A 26,219-nucleotide genomic window follows, 5' to 3' on the forward strand; every position below is an offset into this window, starting at 1 on the left:
ATAGGTAACATTACTTAGCACATCCTTTGTTCTTTCCCTTACGCACAGTACAGCTTTTCTCCTCTTGATCATTATAGGCTTGGTTTTTTCTAAGATCCTTAGAGTTAACTTTTATTTAATAGAGTGATGAGAACTTTACGAAGTATTAAAAGATGATTCACTATTATCCATCTCATGGGTTTAATTCTTATAATAACTGGAAATCTTACAGATACATGATAGGATTGAATTTTCTATAGATGAAAAAACAAATATTTTGTTGTCATTATGCAGCCAACTAATACACCTTGATTTTTGAATTAAATGTAAATATCCAGTATTTGTAATGGGTCTTGTATCAGTTCAACTCATAGGAAGAGTGTGTTATGGAAAAATATTGCAATGTTCTAAAGTAGGAGATGGTGACCTAGCAGCCTCAGTACTCTCCACACAGATTATAAGACATGATATGGATATGGCAATAAGTGAAGAGAATAGATACCAAAAAACCTGAAACTAGCTGTTTTTATCACAAGAACTCTTTGTGAGATGCTAAATGAGACACAAATGCTAACGACATTGTCTCCCATACTCTGTTTGCCAGCTTGGTTGCACTAAACCAAAGAGAATATAGGGAAAAAACATTCTTCAGTGACCACCACCATTCAGAACTAAGCATTCATAAGGTGCAAAAAAGTGGGAAGGAATCCTTGAAGGTTTATGATTGAATTTCATCAAAAAGGGGACAAGACCTCTTCCCACTGTTTGAGACAAAAATAGGATAAGAGTGTTTCTTTTACTTATTTTCACTAAACATCTGCTGTGGGTAACTGTCAGAGAGTCTTGGGTTAGATGATAACTTCATGTGACCTCATGTAACTGCTGTGCACATACCCTTTGTAAATCAGGGAGGCTGACCTCATGGCCCAGCAAGATATTTCATCAGTTCATTTCCTTCAGGTCCACTGAGCAGACTTAGAAAGTACTCAGTTTCCATGGCACTTCATTTCACCAGCACCCAAATTAATCATTATGATCCAGTGGAAAATACTCAGCTCATAGAAGTCCTTTTCTTCACGTGTCAGTATCCAAAGGGTCAGTTAGGAGAAATTTTTTATTTAGTTTAAATGTTTTCAGATATACAAAAGAATGGTTTAGTACATGATAAATTATCATGTTTAGGCGAGCTGTGGTTATCAAATCACCATCAAATGCTTCTGATTTAGCTTTTCCCCTACTGCTTTGATAATCTTAAGATTCTGCAATAAATGCTCAAGAGGTTTTACAGGAAGCTGTATTTGCTTCCCTGCTCCCTGTCTTGTGCATTCCTTTTGGGATTGAGAGGAAATAGGATAATCTCAGAAACAGTTCAATGTAGATGAGGAATTTACCTCTGATTTTTTGAGACTCAGAGACGAGTAGATTTTATTACCAAGTTTTTTGAATTTGTTGAAAGATTTTACTAGCAGCTCATTTTACCAGTACAAAATTAGGTATTCTTAGACTTCAGAAATTAATTTAATATGAAACTTTTCAAAAGAAACAATGTCTTCCTATTTCCAACCTTTTCTTGCAACTAGATCTCTACAAACCTGTATTGACTTTCTGAAATAGAGTTTGTACCTGAAAGAGCCCAATTTTCCCAAGGTCAGATTGCTCTGCGAACTCAGATATGATTTATGCATGGTAACATAGATCAAAAGTGTGTCTGAAGAAGGACATAATTATAGGAGACTAAATATGAAAAAATAATGAGGTCGTTTCCTATTCAGGTATCTATATACAGGTCTTAATCATTTCCAGGGAAAGGAAGATCAAAAACATGAGTGTCACAGGGTATTTCAGATCCAATTTTGTGTCTTGTCCTCTTGATTCTGAAACAAGGTTTCAAGAATAAATAATTTAATTAATTAATTTTGGACTACACTGACCTTTTCTGTCTGAGAAATAATGAGAAATAAATTAAGCCATATATACATAGTTAAATAGTTAAATTTCAAATGTAAATATAGGCTGAAGAGAATATAGCATCTGGATGAGCACAATCTTGAATACAGTAATAATTGGTGAAATGTATGAACATCTCAATCCTGTGTAAGTCAATCCTGTGTATATGAGACTAAATAAGTGCATATCAAAATATTTTGTTATTACATCTGAAAAACATACACTTTTTCATTCATGACTCTAAGGCAATTCTTAAAATCTTTTAAAGGACAGTGTAACTTTAAAATTAAGCATTAAGAACACACTAAACATTTAAAGAAGGTGAATCAAAGACAAAGTCAGATGCTTTTTTTAGTAAGACAAACATAACTTTCTAGTAAGAAAAATTTGAATGATTCCCAAATCTGAATAAAAGAAGGTGAGATTAAGTTATCCCATAGCAGATTTGGATAACAGAATTTAAAATATTCCTACACCTGACCCTGTTACTAGCATAGCTGCTCAGTCTCCCCTCACCACAGCAGGTTCCCTGCATCTCCAGTTCCCACATGGAAGGTGGATGCTCACCCTGGGAAGCTGAGCAGAATGTTTTACTGTACACACCATACTTGGCAATCACCAGCATTCGAGTACACGCATCTCTGGGACCTTTCCCTACTTCCCAGCTTTATTCTTCAGCCTTAATCTTCGCCTTCCACTTCCTGTAATTCCTTCCCTGTCTGCCTTCACTTCTCCCTCCCTCCTCCCCCCTAGCATTTTCCCCAGGACCCCTTCTTCCATTCAGGAGTCTCTCTTCTGTGAACCTCTCCCTTCCAGAACCTTACACCCCCAGTTTACACAATCTAGACAGTCCAGGTAAGGAAGTATGACACATGACTGACCATCTCTCTTAAATACTTTTTTTTTTCAATTCATAGGTTGAGAATGTAACACTTTTGTTTAGTCCAAGTGTTATAAAATTGCAGAGCCAACCCATCCCAGCTGCAGCTGCACGCTTCCCAAACACATACAGCCAATTGTCTTCTTTCTGGTAGTATTGACACACTGAGCCACAGGTTTACCTACTTTCCTGCTGAACTTGAGCAGCTAGAGCTATACAAATTAGAAGAGCTGGCAGGGACAATAATACTTTATGCTGCAAGCGTCTACTATTCTATCATAACTGAATATATGGCACATCTAAGATTTTGACAGTTAGAGAATAAATTAATCACATTAGATAGTATAAAATATATAGTCACAGAACATTACACTCAAAAAGATGGCTCATTTCCTTACTTCACCCTCATGGAAAGAAGAACTAAACAATATATTCTCATGAACTTTATCCAGACATGTTTTCATATCATATGTCTGCAATTATGAGATTTCCCTTACTCTTTCTGAAAGATTTTCATAATCTAGTATCTTGGAATAGAACTCTGGCACTGATTAATTTTTTTTTGCATAAATGCAGTTAGAGCTATTGATAGTTGATGTCACACAGTAATCCACTTGTTCAAGCTTGGTTGGTTTTGGCTGGTAAAATTTATGATATTGAAAACATAAAGGTCTTTTTTAGGCAGATGCTCGTTTCGCAGTCAGGCACAGCACAGATGATTAGAATTGTCCTTTATGGGCTAAAGACTACAGCAATCTGTGAAAAAAATGTAGCAGTGATCTAGCACACTGAAGAGACAAGAAACAATAGTGAATATTTTGTGCATAAATCACTCTTCAATGGACTGAAATCAAACAAAAAGTCAGACACAATAATTCTATCCCATCTGGTTAGTATTGCTAACTTTAAATACTAAAAATCTCATAAAATATTAATCAATATAAACTAATCACTGCAAATATTTTCCAGTAAACCTTTCTTCTCAAGACCTTGAAATTCATGGAATTTTTCATTTTATCTCTTAGGTTTCAATTTAGCATTTTAACATCTAGAAATTAGTTATCCAGAAGGAGGCTCAGCATGCAAGCTAAATACTGCACAATAAAAAGGTAACTGGCTACACACCGGGAAAAAAAAAAAGTGATTGCAGAGGAATTGATCTAAACTTTTTACCTAAACTTCAGCCTTTGGAAATTCAAAGAAGGATCTACTTCCAGGACTCTATATGTTGTAAAAGAGGAAATTACTTTTTTCACAATATATACATATACAGTTAAAGAAAGGAGAACTTTCTTCCAGGCAGCCTTTCCCTTCTAGATACGTGAACCTGTATTTTATACTTTTCCAAAGAATTTCTTAGTGATTAGACTATGAAAACTAGCCTGAACCAAGACTGGGATCCTGTCCATCCAATGAAAAATGTACAGCTATAAAAATAAAGAAACCCACAAGGGTGACTGGCTCTATCCTTCTCTAAAACACAGAGCTGTCAATGTGAGGGCATCATGCTATTAGAGCATGGAACTCTGCAGTGGTACAGAACAGGAAAAGGGATCACAGCTTTAAACTGGAAGAGGGTGGGTTTAAATGAGTTATTAGGAAGAAATCCTTCCCTGTGAGGGTGCTGAGGCACTGGCACAGGCTGCCCAGAGAACCTGTGGCTGTCCCATCCCTGGAAGTGTTCAAGGCCAGGATGGATGGATGGATGGGGTCCTGAGCAATCTGGTCTAGTGGAAGGAGAGAGAGATTCTACTGTAAAATCTATAGAGGTTGTGGTAATTTTCTTGATAACAGTGTGTAACAGTATGTCATGCTGTCAGTATGTCATAGACGAACCATCTTTTGACACGTTGTCTAAATTGTGTGCCATCTTTTAATTCCTTCTCCAATGACTTATACCATCTGCCTGGAGCTGTAAACATCACTTGGGATAGAAAAAGAAGGAAAATAAGGAAGAATTCTGAAATCAAAGTATCAAAATATCAAGATCATAATATCAATATTTATAGATATATGAAATTTTACAAGAGATCAACATAATTTATTAGTAATAGAGAAATCCAGGTGATATGCAGTAAACTAATTTAAGGGAAAACAGGTTTAATAAAGGAAAAAGAAATAATGAAGAATCTAGTAGAAGAATGAATGAAAAATCCAAATATGTGTTCATTTATTATAGGGGCATTAAAATGGATATACTGTGGAAAAGAGGTATAGCAACTCATTTATTATGTATTTAAGACACTTAATTTAAGAAAAATAATACTGGAAGGGATTTACAGGTTAAAAAAAAAATAGGTTCTACTTGTTTGAAAAATACTTTAGCTCTTAAATCCAGGAAATTCACTTTAGAGAAATATTCCCAGATAAATTTGAAACCTTTTGAGGAGTCATCACAATAACTAAACAAAGTTGACAGCCTGCATCTTAAACCCTTCTGGAACTTCAAAATATCTAGCATGTTTGTAAAACAAGAGCATATTGGCAAGGATCTTTTTAAAAATCAAGCATATCCATGCAACTTCTGCGCCACAGTAAATCACAGCTGATTATGTCATATTACAGTAAGTGTTGATGTAACTGTTGCAATAATTAAATTAATTCCTGGAACTTGTAGGATATAAGGATTCTTCAGAAGGTACAAGCATTTCCTTTTTGAAACTACCTATTTTTAAGAACAATTCAGAGCTTTTGTAGAATGTTCAGACACAAAAGGAGTTGTTGCTCATATAGAGACTGGTCTAATGTGCTTATTTCATGCTCACATTTCTCATTTGCTCTTAATCAATTGAATTAAGCATCATCTATTGTACCCACTATACATGATGCCTGGCATTTATCAATTCACTACACATTTATACACAGACTGAAAACTTGATCTGGAAGACATGAGCAGTGATTCCCCATGGAGGCTAGTCAAGAACCCTCAGAAATATAACAGTAAGTGACAAATTAGATTGTTTAATTATAAACATGAGTGTAGCTATTTATAACTTCAATAAATCTTGTAATAGTGTCTACACCAGGTAGAATTCTATTTCACCCTTTCAAGGAAGAGCCCTGATCTATAATTTGCCATTACTGGGCACATAATGGAAAGATCAGATGATAAGGCTGAAGAGAGAACACTTAGATGTTAATAAAAATTAATTTATTTCACTTTGTTATGAGATTTTTGATGGCATTATTTATTATATGCTGAACTTTTATACTAGTTCATAGCATTATCATTGATGTAAGGAATGTAAAAACAAGTATATTGGTACTTGTTAAATAATTCTCCAAACCCTAAAGAGTGGAAGCAAGATAGCCATGAGATCTTTAGAAATGGAAATATGGGTTAGCTTCCTAGAACGTGCTTTAGTTTGGTGTGATGAACAGAAGTCACAATGGTTTTAGAGTCAATTCTCATTTAATTTTGTGATCACTGCAAATATCTGGAAACCAAATGTAATGCTGAATCTAATGATAATAAGATACAAGTTTTTATAAGCTTCCATATGATAAGTAGCTGAAGAAAAACTCTCATTGTACAGAGAGTAAAGCAAAAAAAAAAGTGTGGGGGGTTATATATTCCAACAAAAGTTTACATATAATTTATTATTTTCAAGCTCAGCATAAGGTAGGGAACAATTCGGAGTGAGAGTGTAAGTTCTTTTCATCTTTTTGGTTTGTTGACTAGACTGTCCATGAATCAAAAAAACACTCTGGCCAAAATTTTCATATTTGTTTTCTCAAGGCAGACTACTAAATAGTGGTTTAATTTTGACTTTTCATAAATGTTCCAAAATTTTCAATATTTCTCCCTGATTTTTAAATGCTATTGATTTGTTTTAACTACAGTTTAAGCTGAAAAAACTCTAGAAACTGAACTACATTATATAGTAATGGCAGTAAGGATGGTCTCACCCTCCAAAGAAGCAGTCTAAAATTCACAAGAGTGACATTCTTACACTAAATATTGGAGACCTGGCCGTCATGTTATTAATTGTTTCAATTAATTGTTTAACTGTTTAAAAAGTAGTTATCAGGCAGGATAGAGAAAAAATAAATGAACCAGTGTTCTTGAGTTAGTGCATCTTACAAGGCTAAGTAAAGGAGTGGTCTGTATCTATCACAAAATGACATTATAAATCTTTGTACCTAGCAAGGCAATGACATGAAAAATTATACTGAGTAAGCCAGAGATGCACTATTTGTAAGCCTCAAAGGAAAGGTTAATGCAAGTTAAATATTGACATGTCAGCAATAAGGATTATAGCAATTATAAATTTGCACTAATGCCAGCTGCTGTTTAATTATTATGTGACACTGACAGGTCAGTTTGGAAGATTGACAGCTGAAGGCATTTGCCTTACAGGAATTATTCAAGAGCTTTGGAACAGGCTCTGATCTCAGTTACACCAGCTCAATTCTACAAACAAATCTCCTAGAGTCAGGAGAGCTAATTTATATTTCCAGTGGCAAGAGCAGAACTTCCTGTGTCACATATTATATTCCTGTTATCTAGAGTCAGGAAAGTGAATAATTAGTTATGTTGTAAACACACTTCTCTCTTCTTTCCTTCGAGTCACTCTTTTAAGAACTACACTAGAACATAAGTAAATACTGCTAGTTTCTGCGTGGTAAAAGGGTGGGGATGAAGGAAAGAATGTGCATTTCTACTCTAAATGCTTTCATTAATCTTGGTAATCATAGATTACCCATCACAGGTCTTGAACTTTTGGGACCTGCTCCAAAATAATATGTAGATTGAAGGAGAATTTCACTCTTTTACAAGTTAAAAAAATAAATAAAAGCAGAGATTAAAACAGAGTGGTATTTCTGGAGTACAGGGAAAATAGTAGATTGAATTTCTCTGTTGAAATATAATAGGTCTGATTTAATTATTTATCTGGAAAAGTTTATTCCATGGCAGCCATTTTGCTGCACTTACATTGTTCACTAACCAATCTTGACATCTAAAAGCACACTGAAATTATGGCAGTAGATGCCTGCAAATGATCAACACAAAGCCCATGAATCAATTAAATTCTAATTAAACGTTAACAGACTGAATGAAGGAACAGATTCAACTTGTGGAGAGGTCTTAGTCCCTCCACACACTGGTGCAATTCTAAAAGACTCTTTAGAATAGAAAGTTCTGGCAATCATATCTTCTCTCCCTGAAGTTGCACGAAAAATAAACCAAACAAACAACAGTGATTCCCATGGGAGAAGACTAAAATAAGTCTTGTCTTTTTTCAACATTCTAGATAATTCCTTTTCTATTTTCAGTGTCTAAGTAAATCAGAAAACCCATCCAAAAGTCCCATGGAATTCCTGATAAAAGTGGTGTTTTTTGACAGATCATTCTCTGGTTTTGGGCAGTTATTAATCTGTTTACCTACAGTAAGATATTTAATTTTGGATATAGGAAATACCTTGAAGTTCAGCATTCTCATAAATACTTTACTTCAGCTGTGTCAGACTATTGGAAGGAGTTGCTAAGTGAGTCAGCTGGTAAGTGGAATGACATTTCAGTTCTCAACAACCATTTTTGCTTCCAATCCCACAGTTAAAGTTATACAGAAAATTCCCAGGGACTGCATTATTTGCTGTTGTTTTAAACTGAAAATTATGAATTTTATGGAAAATTATTGCTAGAGGCTTCTATATGCTTCTATTTCCATGTTTCCCATTTTCTTATTCCCAGTCTTATGCATGGAATCAAGGTTTTAATCTTCTATACCATTCACTACATCTCTACTGGAATTCTAATCTTCAAGTTTAATTCAAATGTTCAGTTTAATTTCTGGTAAAATGAAACACATAAGCTCAGTATTACACGATTAAACTGCAAAATATCTGACTTTAAGCAAGAACTGTTCTTTCTTCATCAAAAATTAGATCTTTTACTTAAAAGAAATAAATTTGAAAGTAGCCTCCAAGGTATTTCACATCTAAAAATATTTCACTAATATTTCATGAAATTTTACAATTACGAAATCAAACCCACAACAGCACAAGGACCTCTGAACTTTAGATGTAGGCCAGAGCTCTTGTTTAGCATCCCTGGAAGGCACCACACACGGATTTTATCTTGAGGAAACAAGTTTACATCAAGCTCATAAAAGAAGGTTGTTGTTCCCTGCCCTGAACAAAAGCAGCATGAATGGTGACAACTGGCGGATTCTTTTTTAAAGAATGCACTCCTAATCCTAATGTAGACATATCCTGTAGTGTCATTCACACTACAGGATTCTCATTCACATGTTCTTCACAATAAATGAAGATATTAATTGAGATTTGCTTACGGCAATATACTCTGGCAACAATACCACCCTGCAGCAACTCCAAAGACCAAGGAGGTGACTGAGTCAGGGTCTTTCAGCCAGACCTTTCTTGAGCTTTGTAGAAGAAATACTGGTGACCCCTATACTGCAGAAGTTAAACAGATAATTTTAAGAGCTTTCTGTGATCCAAATGTAACCAGGCTCTTGTATTGTCATAAAAGTTTCAGTGTTAGTAATTAGCCTAATATTTGCAAATATGTTGATAGAATGAAGTCAGGGCCCTAAACATCAGATCAAAAATAGATTAATCAGATGTCTCTGGCAGTTCTTTTCCTCCTGCACCAGAACAGCATCATCATTTGATTTAAAACAAATATATTTATAAATGTACTTTCAATTAAATGGAGCAGACTGTATTTCTATTATGTTTTCTGAATTTGAATATGCAAATCCAATTTGTACAGAAAACTAAAGACATTTCTCCATTTTGAGAAGTTATAAGGGAATCATGGCACACATTTCAAGGACACAAACTTTTAAAAGACTGACTGATCCCAATTATGTTGTTAATTCCTGAGTGTGCTCATATAAAAAAAGTCGTAACGAGATCCAAGGGGTTTGGCAACTGAGTGCTTCAGCACCTGGCATTGCACATGGTCTGCATCGCAAGCAGGCAGAAAAGTAGAACTCTGCATTTTTTCATATACTGTAGACGTGTGTGTGTGTGTGTGTGTGTGTGTGTGTGTGTGTGTATATAATTAAGGGAAGAAATTTAGAAATTTCACTAATTTTCAAGAAATTTCACTAATTTCCACCTTGGAAACAAATGTAAACAAAACTGGTTACAGCAAAAAAAAATTGCTGTTTTTAATTTTATATGTAAAAACCATTAATCTCAAGTAACTATAAGCACATTTTCATTGTTCTTCCAATCTCCACTTGGTTCGCCAAGATCCAAATATTTTTTTGCTTGTTTAAACTGCAAGCAGACCTCTGCTCTTTGGTAGATATAAGAGCAACCCTACTTTCCAAACCTACTTAAATGAATTGACCTAGAAATAAAATAAAAATGTTGCTGTCTTTGTGGTTTTAATGCCAAGAACAATTTTTCTTTTTAGAAGGATATAATATTTTAGCTTTCAAAAATTACTAAAAGAAATTTGAATTTATTTATATATTTCAATAAACAAAATGGGCTCCAAAAGGACTAGATATATTCCTTGAGACATTTCTATCCTCTAGAAAAAAATGCTCTACAGAAAGCTGGGAACTGCTAGGCTGGTTCAGACTTATCATGTCTCTGATCATGCATGCCTTCTGAAATAGTGTCCAACCCCAGTTTGCAGATGTCACATTATCTACCCCACTGCTATTTTCCTAAGCAGATTGAATCTTCTCCTTTTCATTAAGACATGACAATTCTGTGAGATTCTGAGGTTGTGTCTCAGAGTCAGGAGGATGAGAAACTCCCAAGAATCATTCCTGAATTGATGCATTACACACATAATGTGGATAGGAAATTCAAATAATCCACTCTACTGTGGATTAATAGTATTGTTTTAGTTCTGCTTGACATTAGGTTACCACATTACTAGACACATCATCCTTTATTTTCTTGTGGCTTTCTCTGAATTTGACTACTCATAAAATAATTTCTGAACTTCAGAGTTACATTGTGAATATTCACTGAATATTTACAAATATATTAACACTGGACTTTTCATGAAGATTTGAAACTCTGTACTATCAATCTGTTGTGTCACAACTCACCATTTACCATTAGTTTTTTTAACTTTTTCCTTTTGTGGCAGACTTCTGAGTAAAGATTGCTCCAATATATAATTACTACTTTAAAATAATGTCCAAAATACTCCAATCACTTCTCAAACTTGGGTTCCAATAAAGTGGAACGAAAAGTTTTTAATTCCAGAGAGCTTTACAGCTTTATTTTGAAAAAGAAAGAAAGAAAGGAAAAAAATAAAAGTGGAATGTATCCCTGAAAATCTTTTGTAGTATGGAATGAGGTTAGAAAATCATTTAACTTCTAAGCAATTTCCTTAACTTCTTCCAGTGTTTCCTCAGTCATACTTAAATATATAATAAAAAGGCCCTGAACAATTTAGTATGACATTTATTGTGCAGTTAGAATAATTGTTATGCACATGGCACTGAAATGATGAATAGAAGAGTTTTATTATAATTTACAACTTTGAACACAGTAGAGTTTAGTAATGTCAAAGATAAGAGCTGTGCCTGACAGGTAGCTGAAATCAATGAAAGGCAGAGGCAAATCATGAGGTGAAACAGCTTTTCAAGCTTTTCATATCCCTTTATGTGTGAAACTCACTCTCAGATATTATGGGTTTGCAAATTACACAACCCATAATACTTCTGGGATCACTGTAGAAAAATGGGTAATGAGAGGAAGAGAACAGAATGAGAAAATTTTCACCTTTATTGCATGACATGAAGAATTTTGCAGAAGTCAGGGTAAGGATTCTGCATATTTTTCTGCTTTCTCTCTAGCTGGAAAAAGCTAGAGGGAAAATATATTAAAATTATATATATATATATATACATATATATATATGGGGGGGTTTTGGGGTTTTTAATTTATCAACTTTATATTACTATTAGTTCTGTTTTCCCTGAGGACAAGGATTACCAGAAATATATTCTTACCACAATGGTGCTTATGCAAAACCATCTTTCAGCAGTCTTCCATTAGGGTTCCCACCAACACAGGGTGGTTGGTGACGCCAAAAGAGTTTTAGCCTTTTATATATTCTTCATATATTAGAAACTTTGTAGACTCTTAATACATAGTTATAACTTCTAGTACATTTTCTGCCTTCTCCCATAGTTTAACAAATTCTTACTATCAAATTCTTGAAATCCTGTTTAGTCTTACCCTTAATCTAGCAAGGACACTTTGCTTTGCACCATGTATCATAGACACAAGAAAGTGTAGGACTAAAAGATATGGGTAAGGGAGAGGGCTTTAATGAGTCAGAGCTTGGGGGGAAATCGCCTAACCAACTGCCCTTCTAATTGGACAATTTTTGAATGGTATACTAATTATATAACCTTATAAAATTGTAGAAATATTGTATCCTGTGTGCATACTGCCATATTGTGCACCTTGAAGGTTTTCAATTAAAGATTTGCTTTTATATTATCATTCTGGCACTGTTTGAAAAGGATTTGTGTTTTATTCCAGGCAACAGGGAGAGGGTATTGCCACCACCCAGTTATTGAGTGAGTATTTTTTCTTTATTCCCCTATTCATTCCTATCTGTTGGCTTTCACTGGTCATATGCTGTGTTTGTGAAGAGAGTTTTATTCCATGAACACCCAAACATCTAGGTGGAGTATTTATTATCTGTTTGATATTTATTCTCCATTTATCCTCAACAAAATGGGATTCAGTTTGCATCTCTATAATTCCTACACACTACCACAATTGTGGTGATCAGTTACAATCTCCAATTAAATTAACAATAAAATTATGTTTGTTGAACAATATATATTCATTTTCCCATGAATTCATGTTAGTTAGCATAAATTGTTCTTCTTTATGTACCCAAGAGTGAGAGCGTATCCAACTTTTCATAATTAAAGATAAGTGCTCCAAGCTTTTAAATATCATACTCCTCATACTTGTATTTCTCAGTATTAACACAGTATGAGCTATTCTTCAGTCTTCTGAATTTTTTTTGCAATCCCTGAGATTTATTACAAATCAACACTATCAAGCCAGAGATGTCATCAACCAACTCTTTTGTGCAGCACTCCCAGCTTGATGACTTCAAATGTTTATCACCTCCAGATGTTACTTCACATCTTTTTTGAGTTATAAATAAATAATATATATCCACCTAAACAATAGACATATTAATTCGTTCCAAATGTAGGAGTGTTCCTAAACTCTTTGGCTTTCTTATTTCTTCAAACATCTTAATCTTCTCCATGTAGTGAATGACCTCTCTTTCCTAAGACTTCTATTGCTCTAATGAATTAATATACATTATTTCATGGATATTTTAGCGCAGAATATTTCACCATTAATATTCTACACTTGAAAGATCTATTTTTATTAGTTGGAAAATGAATCTGCTTTTAATATTTTTATGTATTGAGTTTACCTTTTGACTTCTGCTTTTATTTCACTACCATGCCATTGTTAGGCAAGCAGCCAATTTGGCCCCTCTGTCATTTTCAGGATCATATTTTTCATTAAATAAACTTTCTTAAGAATTCTGAATTTTATTCACATGGTCTTTTTTGTTCTGACTGTTGACATAATTCCTATGGAGAATTCATTTTTTGTTCTGATTAGACACTAGTAGGGCAGTAAATATTAATAGGTTAACATCTCTAAAGAGGAATAACACATTATTTAAATAAATTTAGAGGGGAAATGATTGACATGATGTATAAAGGAAAGTCACAGAGTTGTGAAGGAAGGCAGTATCACCTGTCAATCTTGACAATTATAATTCCCTAGTCTAAGTCATGTATTATTTGAATAAATTGTTTTCTGTATGGATATCCTAAATTTTTTCTGCCCAAGGCTAATAATTCAGTAAGTGCTGGAACTGGTCCATCTCTAGCATTCTGATGCTGCTACTCCACATTAGACTGTAAACTTCTGAGTTTTACAGCGTGGGGTGAAAAGCAACACATTCTATGTAGCATAATTATCAAAATAAATATGGGGTGGCTGTAGTGGTTACATGCATTCCAAACTGTTCAAAACTTAAAATGATCTGTTGCAGTGGGTCTGTATTTTTCTTTGATATCCTTAATCTATTTTCCTGATCCTTAAAAGCATGCAGAAAGTATGCTGTTCTTAAAGACACATGTGCATAATCATAAAGATCTGCTGAAGTACTTCTGCAAGATTTCTAATTTGTAAATTACTAACTCATTCCAGCAGATACTTCTGAGGATATTTCGTTTACAGTAAGTAAATAAACATACTAAGGCTAATGGGCCCCATTGCTAGTTATATTCACGGTTTACATGTTGAAACATATGCAATAGAGTAATTTTTCATAAAGGAATTATTGCCGCTAACAGTTTGCCTTTCTATTAGCCTTTCACACACAAGCATTTGTTAATAACTCCTTCCAAAATCTGACTGGCTAGGACATGCCTTTCAGACAGATGCAGCCTCAGAAATCCACCAATTTGTCTTCTCTTGGCTAGAAACATGACAAAATGTACATGAGAGTGAATTTGGAAATATGCAACAAAATGTACCGGACAATTCAAAAGGGTGCAGGTGTTTAACATGAAAATTGAACACCTGAGCTGCAACCAGCATGTCAATTCTTTCCACAGATTTTCAGTGTTGCCTTAGGCTCATCTTCCTAGGAAAGTTGGAGGTGATATGACTGCCCAGAATGAGAGAAATAACTGACGGCTCTGCTTACTAAGCAAAGAGGAATGTTTTTTCTGATCAGGATGGAAAGAACCTTCTCCAGTCTGATTCAAGGAGGCAAGAATTCCCACAGAGTCTAAACCCATTTTCTAAAAATATACAGTAATTTCACGAATACAAGCCGCACCAATTTGACCAAAATTTTGGTGGAAACCCAGAAGTGCGGCCAATATTCCGGGGCGGCTAATACATTAACAAAATTCTAAAAGCTGCCAACACGGAAGTGAGAGCCCGCGGCAGCCCCAAGCCAAGCTGGAGCCCGGCCGGCCCCGGCAGAGGTGGGAAAGCCTGGCAGAGGCGGGGCCAGCAGTGCGGGGGGCGGGTGGCTGAGCCTGAGCCAGCAGGGCGGGGCAGGGAGGGCGGCAGAGCCTGGGTCAGCATGGCGGGGGAGTCGGCAGAAGCGGGGCTGGCAGTGCACGGGAGCCACATTGCATAGGATAGGATAGTAGAAGTAGGAAGCCCGGTGGCGCGGGGCTGCCCGGCGGCGGAGAAAAGCCCCGTAGAAGCAGGGCTGGCAGTGCACGGGAGCCACATTGCATAGGATAGGATAGTAGAAGCAGGAAGCCCGGCGGCGCGGGGCTGCCCGGCGGCGGGGAAAAGCCCCGTAGAAGCAGGGCTGGCAGTGCACGGGAGCCACATTGCATAGGATAGGATAGTAGAAGCAGGAAGCCCGGCGGCGCGGGGCTGCCCGGCGGCGGGGAAAAGCCCCGTAGAAGCAGGGCTGGCAGTGCACGGGAGCGACATTGCATAGGATAGGATAGTAGAAGCAGGAAGCCCGGTGGCGCGGGGCTGCCCGGCGGCGGGGAAAAGCCCCGTAGAAGCAGGGCTGGCAGTGCAGGGGAGCCACATTGCATAGGATAGGATAGTAGAAGCAGGAAGCCCGGCGGCGCGGGGCTGCCCGGCAGCGGAGAAAAGCCCCGTAGAAGCAGGGCTGGCAGTGCACGGGAGCCCAGGGGAACCGGGGCTAGCAGCGTGGGGGATCCCGGCGGTGCGGCGGCCAGCAGTGCCGGCCAGGGCGAGCCAACATGGCAGCGGCGGTGCAGACGGGAGTGGGGAGCCAGGGAGTCTGGCAGCGGCGGCGGCAGCAGCACCGCCCGCAGGGCAAGCAAACGCAGCAGTGGCAGTGCAGACGGGAGCAGGGAGCCTGGCGGCGGCGGTGGCAGCAACACCGCCCAGCCGGCCCAGCCAAGCCGTAGCGCCGAGCCGGGCCATCCACCCCTATCGGCAACCATGAGCGGGCCGAGCCTTCCTGGCCCCGCCCCGAGCCAGTAAACCCCGCTATGCCGCGATCCTGTTACTAATTGGCCAATTTGTGAAAGCTGCGCACGGATTCTCGCGACGAACGAAAGTGCAGCTAATATTCGGGGTGCGGCTTATGTATTGACAAAGACAGCAACATTGTCGAGGCACCGGGCGTGCGGCTTATAATCCGTGCGGCTTGTATTCGTGAAACTACTGTAAGGTATATCCAAAAATAAAGTTGCAAAATATTGCAGGCATAGGGGAAGTAAAAAAAAAAAAAAAAAAATCTCTCCTTTTCTCCTAGAATCCATTTTGGGATGACATCATTTTTATAGTGCCTAATCAGATTTGGCAATGGAAATATCACAATTTTAAAATCTCTAATAGTAATTCATTCATGTTTTTACAAAAAAAATCAATCTGTCCTAACAAGACAGACTGTGGTTTTAAATTAATTTAGTTAAAAATAACCATAAATAGTGTAAAGCAGTACCAAGAGTAATTCAAATAAGTAATCAACTGCTGATCCTAGATATTAGCTGGGGGGAAAAAACAAAGGGAATTATTCATTCCTATTAGCATCATTAGGAAACCAAAATAATAATTTAGGCCTTCTTCATAGTGCAAATCCAAAGTCTGCAATGATTCTTAGTTTTTAAACAGATACTATATAAAAAATAGGAAGCTGAAAAGTTCCCTATGGAATGTACAAATAAGCCTTTAATAACCTGTAAGCTAATAAATTATTAGAGTAAATTGCCCTGCTTTGAATGGGCTCTCCCCAAGGCTAGCAGTGAAATGGTTATAGCAATGAGATGATCTCTCCCATAACACAGGTGTCTGTGGAAATGCTCAGGGACAGCAGCACAGCAGCATACAAACCAGGAGCCTGCTGTCAGCCTCACAGTGTGCACAACTGTGAGGGATTTCTAATGCAGCCCCCAGTTCCTTGACAATGTCAAACAAGGCAGCCCTGCAGATGTTTATGGACGGTGTATCCTGGTATCAGTGACCAAGCACTGATAGTGATTTTTAACAGCAGCCCCAGAGCTAAACAGCATTTCAGGAATTCCAGATTTTCTGAGTGGCTTAGCATTTTAGTTTGAGAAGGAAAGTTTTGCCTCAGCATAACTTCTTTTCTAGTGAAAAATACATTGTTATTCTGAGATTTGTACTTTATGTGTTAGGACAGAACCTTGTTCAGACCTTTTCATATCTCTGCAAATGAAGTTTGAGACTCTAAGTTAATCTCATTGTGCCAATCAATAGAGATGATTCTCATGTAGTTACACATGTCCACACCTCAGCTGAAGTCTCCATACCTTACATGGGTTACTGTTACCTCGAGCCTGAGACGGTGCTGAGAGGCAAAGATGAGAAACCCACTGCTTGAACTCCATCCACCACCAGCTAGTTGATCTGGAGGCGAAGGTGTGTGTTTTTCCTCCATGAAATCTTTATCATTGTACACAATATGGGTTTTAAAATAAAAATAACACTCAAATCTATCCGACAACTTCCTTATTGAAAAGCTTGGCAAAAAAAAATAGTGCATATAGCACATGAACAGATGTAAACACACATTTAGAAATGTGCAGTGAAATGTAATTTTCACTGTAATATATCTGTTCATATGAAAGGTTGTATATTTTAAATATGTCTGGATAATGCTTTATTGTTTTAATTTCAGATCAATTTTAGTATCTGTAACATAATCTTAGCCATTTCATTCAATTTTGAAAACACTAGTGAGGCTTTTTAAAGAGGATAACTAATACCACTTTACTTTTAACAAAGTGAGAATCTAAGAGATTATATATTTCATCAGCTTTTATAAGATAACTTTCATTTTCTTTGTAAAGCACCTTTTGACTAGGTAGAATGTACATGGAAACTTCATTATCCTACAATGAAAACATTTTTCTTTTTATGGGAATGCAGTGGTTCTTCTATTTCCCCAATGGGATTTGAATTAGTTTAGCAAAATCTAGTTTACTCATAACAGCTGCAGCTTGCACCTGTGCAGTATTTCAGAAAATCATTAGGAATTGTATATTACTTTTTCATTGCTTTGTTTTGGGGGACCCAAATGGGTGGAAAGTGGTTATGGAGACCTAATGAAAAGGAAACTAATGCAATATCAGTTCGAAGAGATATTTATTTTTTGAGGTATGTAACTAAATGTACAAAAGAATCAAGTTTAAGGAACAAAATTGTGGTATTTTTTCACACCGTTTTCAAAACTGAAACAGCAGCTAAGCTATATATAAAATTTTTGATGCTCCTAATTTCTTTCAAAGTGAAGTTTCAACCTTTTTTGACAGTTTTTTTTCTTTTTAGAATCGTTGACAACTCTTCATTCCAGATTTTAAAGGTATGAACACAGAGAAGCCTGACGTGTGGTGCACCAGTCAGAAGGTGAATTAAATTCTCATTATGTTATGGTTATCAGCCTTCTGGGAACCTGACAAGGGAGACTATTTTCAGAGCTTACTCATGGCAGATGTTGATTTTCCCAACCTCCACTGAAGCCATGGTAAGCTCCAAGTGCCCACTGAACTCAGGGAAGGGCGTTTGTTGGATCCAACCCTGTTCAGGGGGATAAGTGCTACCTTAGCATGAACCACACCAGCCCAGGAAGCAAAGCACAGGGTGCACATTGTGGAACGTGGAAGGGGACAACAAACACAGAAAGTCACCCCCCAGCCCCCCCCCAACACATCTATATTTTTCTCCTCTCTAATATGTTTTGCTAACTGACAATGTCAGGTGGCACAAACCATGCCATAGAAATCCAATCTTTTCCTTCAGTTCCCAATAACCCTTTTGGTGACAAAAATATGAGATAATGAAAAAAATTTCTAACAGTATTCTTGTAACACCATTTGTAGCATTTTAACATTTATTCATGGTAGAAAATAAATAAAATATATGCAAAATGTATGTACTTCCATCCATTTCTTAAAGAGATTTGTGGCAAGCTGCCTAAAAATTAACACAAGTGCTTTCCAGTTCCAAAAACATATAGAAAATAAAAAATAAAGAAATGGACAGAATAGTTCCCTATTAAATGCAGACAGAGTAACAATCTTATTTTAGGTTTTCAAATGGCTACAAAGAAAACACTTAAAATAAGACATTAAAAGAGTGAATGCTATTAAAGACTGTCACTGGGCTTGACAAGTTAATGAGGGTTAGATTATGAGAGTATTATTGTTTTAGCAGAGTATTATATTCCACTCAGATTCTCCTCCTGACTTCATAGACAAAACTTGCTCAGAAATCTGTGCCAACTATTACATTAGGTTAATGGGACCCTGACACGCCAAACAAGGCAATATAGTCCTGTTGACCTACCGCATGGGAAAGGGATACTGTAACTACAAATCACAAGGGGCACTAGATGCTTTTCTTTTGAAATGTAAGAATGAGGTAAAGTGATTAAAAAATGTATAATACAATGAATATAAATTAATAAATTGTTATACTCCAAAAATATACATCGGTGTTCCTAAGTGAAATAGGCTTCACATCCTCTCCCCATTTCTAATTTTCTCTTATCTTTAAAAGAGGCAGAATAACCCCTATAAGACCCAACAGCTGAGAAAATCTCCTAAAGACCTTGTTTTCACTAGTACTTCCTTGAGGATCTGAAAATGTGTGTACCTCTATTTTTCTTTCTTACCTTAAAAGAAAAATAAATGCTTTTGAGCCTAGGAATGTGAAAAGCACTTCTATAACCCGTTAATTTCATTAAGGTCTGGACAAAACAACCACAATTACTTGAGCTTTTGTTCAAAACCACAGCTGTGGCATTGTTGCAATTTCATTTCATATAATCATTCCGTGGCTAATGCATTCCTCTTGAATGCAGTAATTTACATCGAAATGTCTTCAGCCTGACAGGGTTTATAGCCACAATCTGAATTCCAGGAACTGCAAATCTGAGCTGTCTAGTCCAAGCCCCACAGAATAGGCTTAGCAAGTAATTCAGAACCAGGTATGTAGAAGGTATGTGAGGCATCCAGGGAAGTGGTACCAGACACCAGAGGACAGCATTGCCAGCCGAGTTCCTGGGGCAGGCATGGGCTGCAATGGGCATGCAGATGAGTTAAATGGGAACTCACTAAATCAGCTGGTATCTCTGCTCTCCTGCAGCTGTGGTGGATTCAGATCCCTCTTTGGTTATGCGATCCATGTCCTGCCTACCTCAGATTTTTAATCCCTTCTGGGACAAAGATTCAGCTGAATAGTTTCATTCCAATAATGTTTTTTGGTTATTTAGAAGGATAAAAGATTATAAAAAATCAACCCCACTCCCACCTTCTTCATTTCTCCCAAAAGAATGTCTGCAGGATCTGTCTTTACACATCCTATTTAGGCTTTGCTAAGATTCACTGGTCCAGAAAGGGAGGATTACTCCCCTGAACTGTCATTATGTCATTTTTGCAGAAGAGAAAGATGGCTTTAAGAGTTTTTTCTGTATTTTATCATGTTTCTATTTCAATTGTCACCTGTGTCTGGGGTTATTGTTAGTTGGATGCTCTATTTTGTTTTTTTTTACTGGCTGCTCATAGCCTCTGTCTTTCTATGCCTTCCCTATATGGCTGCTTTTCTGCACAACAGAATTCTAATGCAAGTCATACCCTTCAGTTTGGACTTTATCAGATTTAACCCCTTATTCATTAACCAGTCTTTCCTCTCTATGGCACACAGCTTACTTTACTTCTGTATTGACTTCTGCACCTATTTGAAAAGCTCAACCCTACCCTCTTTTTGCCTGGTTACACTCCTTGTCTCTCCCTCAGACACAAATGGACCTTTGTTCTCTTGTCATAATTGAAATCAAGGGACTCAGCAAACTTCTGAAATCCTTAATCAGGGACTTGCAGGACAGTCACTTGATTAAGGGGAGTGAACTTAGGATCTATAATGTGTGACAGTACCCATGACACTTTCCTACATCCAGAAAAAAAGTTATACTATTCTTACTTCAGTTTCTTTTACAATGATTTTTTTACTGTATTTTTTTCTTACATTCACAGGATAATAATAGCTAATTTGTTTTATGAATGTATAAATATTAAAATAGATTAGAGAGAGAGGAAAAAGTGAGTTAGAAAAAATCTTTGGTAAGTGAGTACCATACAACTTTTCAGGTAAAGACAATTACTAATGGAAAAAAAATTGAACTATACTGAACAAAGATTTATGAATGGAACTGTACGTGTGGCAAAAAGAATTTCACCTGCTTTTGTGGGAGAGTTTGGACTTTCAAGCTGTGTCTGGGCAAAGAGCCATTTTGAAAGTACTTAAAATCATGTCAACAGAATGCAAATCAAGCAAAATATGAAATACTGTGTACAGAAAATGTTCAGGCTTCACTCAACCTTCCATTTTATCACAATACTGTAATATTTTTCAGTTACCCATATATTTCAGAATGATAACACAAATGCATGTGAACTTTTCCAGCAAACTGTATGGTGATCAGCTTTGCCTTGGAAGCAGCATTTGTTTAATCAGCCTGCACTGACATTTTGTGAAAGACTCTTGTGGCACAATGTCCCGAGAGTGTGGTCCCTCTGGATTTTATTCTTATTTGATCATTGTTCAAATGTGCCCCCCATCCCATTACTCCTTAAGCTATGCTCTGTGTTTTTTAACTGATGGTATTTAAGCTGACATAGTAGCTGAAATGACAGGCAAACAAAGCCACTGAAGCCCCTCTGCTTACAGCCAGCCTCATCCTTGACAGTTGCCCTTGTCCTGCTAATTTTAACTGTCATGACAATTGGATTTGAGAACCAAAGCACAGATGAAATCAGTAATACAGAAATATTGTTCACATTTTATGTCCACATTCCTGTTTACCAGGAGAAAAGGTAGGAAGAAATGTATGTTGGCCAGGCAGGTTTGAGAATATGGAGGTAATTTTGCCAATAGATGTATTCACATGGAAAATATAATTGTTTCAGTCAGTGGAATAAGCTGATCAGACTGCACAGAATAGATCAAGGTTTTCTGTAGCAGAAAACTATAACTGTACTCCTACCAGCAGAAGCAGCTTCCACAAACCTCTCTGATGACTGAAAAAACACGTTAATTTGCTTCTGATAATCAATGTAGCAACTGTTTCTTCAGTACCTCTTTCTTCTGAAGTTTCTTACATGGAATTTGAAAATTAGTTTGGATATAATTTGTTTGTAATAATTTTTATTATTTTCCAGCAGTGCCTCTCAAAGGCATCATTTACTCTGCAAATATTTATACTCATTCAAACATAGTGTATTATATACTTTTATATATATATGTCTACTTAAAATTCAGTAACTTTTTAACTTTTATTTTCATATTTGCTGAAAGCTGTAAGCACGATCGATTTTTTAAGTAAGTGTTCCAATTATTTTAAATAACTGTTTAAATAACTTTTCTAAGAGTGATATAAAAAAAATCCTGTGTTTCTGGTAGGCAGAGAGTAATACAAGTACAATTTCTTTCTTGTTAAGCTTACTGTACTCAGGGAATTCAATAACTCTGTGCCATCTGACATGAAAGTATCACTTGAGATCCTCTGAAGAAACAGGAAAATTGCTATTGCCACAAGTGAAATTAGACAGGAAGAAAGTAAAAAAAAAAATAAAATAAACAACAAAGTAATCATATTCCTGTATATTCTGTTCTGTCTCAGCCACCAATTTCTTCTAATTAATCTGTTGAGTGAAATGGTATTTATTCATGACATGAACTCATGCAAAAAATAATCTGGCTTATGTCATTGGGGACTTAACATAGGAAATTTACTGATTTTGCAGGAACTAGAAAACCTCTTGTATCTGTTAGGCTTAGAAATTTTCACTAGGAATTAGAAAATTAGGATTTTTTAATTAAAATTTTTTCTTTTTTTACATTTCATTGTAATAGAAAGACCAATGAGCAACTCTAATACATCTTCCTCTGTCTTGTACTCCAAATGGGTTTGTGTTTATATGTGGTCTTTTGCTCCTCAATAAAATACCCAAAAGAAACAAAACCAGCCCTGAACAGCTCCTTCCCCATCTGTCCACAGAACTACCATCTCAATCAGTGGCTGACACATTCATGTGTTTCTGACAATCCAAGAAACTGGCAGATCAGCGATTGCAGGCATAATGGGTATATGAGAGAGATTCAGCTTTTTTTCTACATGGCAGTAACAATATCCAATTCACATCTGAGTTTAGAGTAAAGGTGTTATTATTCTGTTATTTGTTTGTATGGTTTCCTGGTTCCTCTTGGATACTCCTGAATGAGATTACAATAGAAAATAGAAATAATGATTTAACCAAAAGAAAGGTGCTTTGTTCTCCTTCATGCCTTTTAAAGGTACCCACATGTGCCTGGATTTAGTTATTCATAGCAGAGATCTATAGAGAAAGCTATGTTATGGATAATGGATTTTGGAGAAGTGGCAAAGATACAAGGTCAGAAAAATGTGACAAATTATCCGTTACAAAGAAGGGTTATAAAGAAACTATGACTTATATGAGCAAAGTTGTGGTATGGTCATGGTACTGGCTAATTGTGGTCTTACAAACAAATTAGAAATCTGTCCCTCTAACTGTATGGATTTCATAGTGATAACATCTTAAACCTTTTCTTTCAGCATTTTTGTAAGCAGAAGATAACAAAACACAAAGAATAATGAAGAATCCTGGGGCTTTCCTATTATGATTCATTTTTCTGCAGAGTACCACATTTTCAAAGAAAGAAATTTTTTACCAACATGACCAAAACACACTTACTTAAACCATACATGCATTTTTCTTTTAGAGACAAAATATGCAAGTTGAGTGATCATGGAAGTTCCTAGCAGCTCGCATATGATTGCTCCACTGAACTTTTCTCTTAAGGAATCTGATTTAACATGGAAAAAGAATAAAAGTTTTGTTTCACTAATTTCCTTTATCTTGTTTTAAATGCTGTCCAGTCCTTGAGAACCTGTTTAATTTTCTTTTAAACTCATAATGACTGGGTTAGATCAGATATAACAGAATTTCTGCCTTGAGTTGCAGTTATAAGGAGGGTTACAGTATGTATAATTACCATAATTACCTTCTAGTACACAATTCATTGACCTGAAAGCTCATGTCCAAGATATCTAATACAGCAGTGCCTTAAACCAAGGCAAAGGGAGAGGAATCTCACTACAACATTTTTTCAGAATACTTATCATAAAAAATCATAGGTATCTCAAGATGGAAGGGATCAATAAAGATCACCGAGTTCAAATCTGCTCCTCACAGGAGCACCTAAAACTGAACCAAATGACGGGGAGTGTCACCCTGACATTCCCTGAACTCAGGCTGGTGCCATGTACCCTTCTCTGTGGACCTCATTCCAAGGACTGACCATCCTCTCAGTGAAGAGCTCTTTCCTAATGACCAACCTGAACTTCCCATGACACAAATTTGTTGTATTTTCTCTGTCACTAGTTGCCATAAAGAGATCAGCACCTGCCCCTGCACTGACCTCTTGACAAAGCTGTAAGCTGTGGTGGAGGCACCCGCAGCCTTCTCTTCTCCAGGCTGAACAAACCAAGTGACTTCAGCTGCTCCTCATGAGTCTTGCCCTCCTTGCTTGTCCTCTTTTGGATACTCCCTAGTAGCTTTTTTTCTTGAATTGTGATACCCAAAACTGCCCCTAGCACTCGAGGTGAGGCTGCCCCAGCTCAGAGCAGAGCAGGACAATCCCCACCCTTTCCTGGTTGATGATGCTGTGCCTGATGTCCCCAGGACAGGGTTGCCAGGACACTGCTGACTCATGTTCAACTTTCCTTATTTTTCCAAGTAATCACCCTCTTTTATACACTGTTGCTATTAGCATTGTTGATGTCTCTATGTGTTTTCCTTAGTAGTACTTTTTACAGTAAATTATTATCTCAACCCATATTCTCTGCCTTTTTGTCCCTTTCTTTCTGGAGTGGTGGGAAGAAGGGGAACAGCTGCTTTAAGCTTAATTTCCAGCTAGTTTAAAACCACAACACATGCATACATAAATCTGTAGCAGTTTTGGCTAAAAATTATTCTATTTCAATACTGACTTTATAGCACAAAAAAAAAATTACCCCCTGACAAAATTTCTAGTGCTGCTTATGGATGTATTTGGACACAGGAAAATAAGTGTATGAAAGACAAAATGCACAAAATGTAACTATCAGACATTGCAGTGTTGAGAATCAGTAACTTGCAAGCAAGATGGAAAGGAATTGGGAAGAGAGAAGCCCCAAAGTTCCTAGTGCAGAAATAACCACATTTTCTAACAGCCCTTGCCTTTTAAGAATATTTTTTTCAGATTCTCAGCTGGTCCTAATATCCACATTTCAGATTACAATGGTGAAACTATATGGACTTATGACAGAGAAAAAAATCTGCTTTATACAGATTACACTGCTATGCAGATTATACAGTTAAATAAATTATAACCCCTTAATATAATCTTATTTGTAACTAGCAATATTCAGTCATCCTAAGACTTGTGGAATTACAATATATTATTACTGCTTCTTCTCCAAAATACTGCAAAACTAGTGTGTTTTCTAGAAATATTATTTGATAGGATGGCTTTAATCATCACCATGTAAGCACATTGCTTGTGATATGACTGCACTAATTACTACAGTAATATTTTAATGTGCAAATACAGAGTTAAATTACATGGACTCTATAAAACCATAACAGATTCTCCTTTACATTGGCTCTGCTAGCTTGGACATATTTGCAACCACTGGGGATTGGTTTGTTTAAACATTAGGAGGATGATATGAATTGGACTTCAGTGAAAACACGTTTGCTTGTAAAAGACATCTTTCCTTGAAAAAATAGAAAACAAATTTTTAAAAAAAAATAAATGTATCCACTTAACCTACAAAATTGAGGCCGGAAAAATGAGGTATGAACATTTGCTATCTATTGTCAGTTCTGCAGTTTCTACTATAGTAGCCAAAAATAGTCTACCTATAGCAAGTATTGTAGCATTTCAGTTTTAGTTCCAAAACTTCTGGGGTTTTCTTTTTTCTTTTTGTATTTTTACTCTGTAGGAACTCATATTCTAGCATTTACTTCAATATCATTACAACCACTTTATTCCCTTTCAGGTTTTAAAGTGGGAGGAGTCATTACAGTACTGAGGCAATTTGGAAGTATATATTAAGTACTTAATAGAATCTATCTATCATATCATCTCAATTGATAGTGTTAAATCACTAAAATATTGAGACAGGAAAGCACTGAAAAAATTCTTATGCAGAGCAGTCAGCTTTCAAACATACATAAGCTCAAGGGAGTGAAATTTAAAGACCGACTTAAAATACCTGCAGGTTTTCAAAAATATGCTTTTTATTTTTTTGCTCCATAAGCGTCACCATTCAGTGATGTTACATGCTGAAGTAAGATTTCCATGAGCACAGACT

This window comes from Catharus ustulatus, chromosome 5, assembly GCF_009819885.2.
Source record: "Catharus ustulatus isolate bCatUst1 chromosome 5, bCatUst1.pri.v2, whole genome shotgun sequence".
Classification (NCBI taxonomy): Eukaryota; Metazoa; Chordata; class Aves; order Passeriformes; family Turdidae; genus Catharus; species Catharus ustulatus.